The sequence below is a fragment of the Phalaenopsis equestris genome, unplaced genomic scaffold (assembly GCF_001263595.1).
Source record: "Phalaenopsis equestris unplaced genomic scaffold, ASM126359v1 Scaffold000060, whole genome shotgun sequence".
Classification (NCBI taxonomy): domain Eukaryota; kingdom Viridiplantae; phylum Streptophyta; class Magnoliopsida; order Asparagales; family Orchidaceae; genus Phalaenopsis; species Phalaenopsis equestris.
The window spans coordinates 94,102-95,174 of NW_018164502.1; the positions used below are offsets into that span (position 1 = coordinate 94,102).

General features: G+C 29.5%; 1 protein-coding gene across 2 annotated transcripts in view; it reads right to left on the reverse strand.

The window, feature by feature from the left end:
• LOC110019489 overlaps positions 1-1,073 on the reverse strand; it is a gene marked incomplete at its 5' end in the record, with an annotated part of 20,127 nt that overhangs the window by 9,825 nt on the left and 9,229 nt on the right.

A 1,073-nucleotide genomic window follows, 5' to 3' on the forward strand; every position in this document is an offset into this window, starting at 1 on the left:
GTTATTCGTAGGTTATTTGTACGTTATTTTTAATGTATTGTTTTGTTAATTCTGAAGTAATGCGTAGGTTTTTTTTAAGTTATGAGTAGGTTATTGCTAGGTTATTCCTGACTGATTTTGAGGATATTTTTAAGTTATTTTTAGGTTATTCCTAGATTATTCCTGGGTTATTTTTAAGTTATTTGCAGGTTTATGTGCAGGTTATTCATATGTTATTCCTATGGTATTTTTAGGTTATGTCAGGTTATTTATACGTTATTTTTAGTGTATTGTTTTGTTAATTCTGAAGTAATGCATAGGTTTTTTTTTAAGTTATGAGTAGGTTATTGCTAGGTTATTCCTCGCTGATTTTGAGGATATTTTTAAGTTATTTTTAGGTTATTCCTAGATTATTCCTGGGTTATTTTTAAGTTATTTGCAGGTTTATGCGCAGGTTATTCATAGGTTATTCCTAGGGTAATTTTAGGTTATGTCAGGTTATTCGCAGGTTATTTGTACGTTATTTTTAGTGTATTGTTTTGTTAATTCTGAAGTAATGCGTAGGTTTTTTTTTAAGTTATGAATAGGTTATTGTTATGTTATTCCTAGCTGATTTTAAGGATATTTTTTATTCTCAGGTTATTTTTAGGTTATTCCTGAGTTATGTTTAAGTTATTTGCAGGTTTATGCGCAGGTTATTCATAGATTATTTCAAAAGTATTTTTAAAGTATTGTGTGTATGTTATTCGTGGGTTATTTGTTAATGTAGTCTTAGGGTATTCCAGTATTAATAACAGTATTAATAACATGCATCTTATTCATGTATATTGATGACTAAAATTCTTTGGTTATTCCAGTGTTAATAACATGCATCTTATTCCTATATGTTGATGAATAAACAGTCAATGAATTGTAGATGCCGACCATCAGCAGTTAGATAGGTGTTGGATAAGGTTCGGCCAATTGTTGATCGGGAGATGTGGTCCTCTGGAAAGAATGAAGCTTAATCAGTTTTTTGATTTAGTTGTAAAGAGAAAGAAGCTGGAAGAAGTTCCGTCCTCAAATATAGATGATTTAGTACAGCATATTTATGA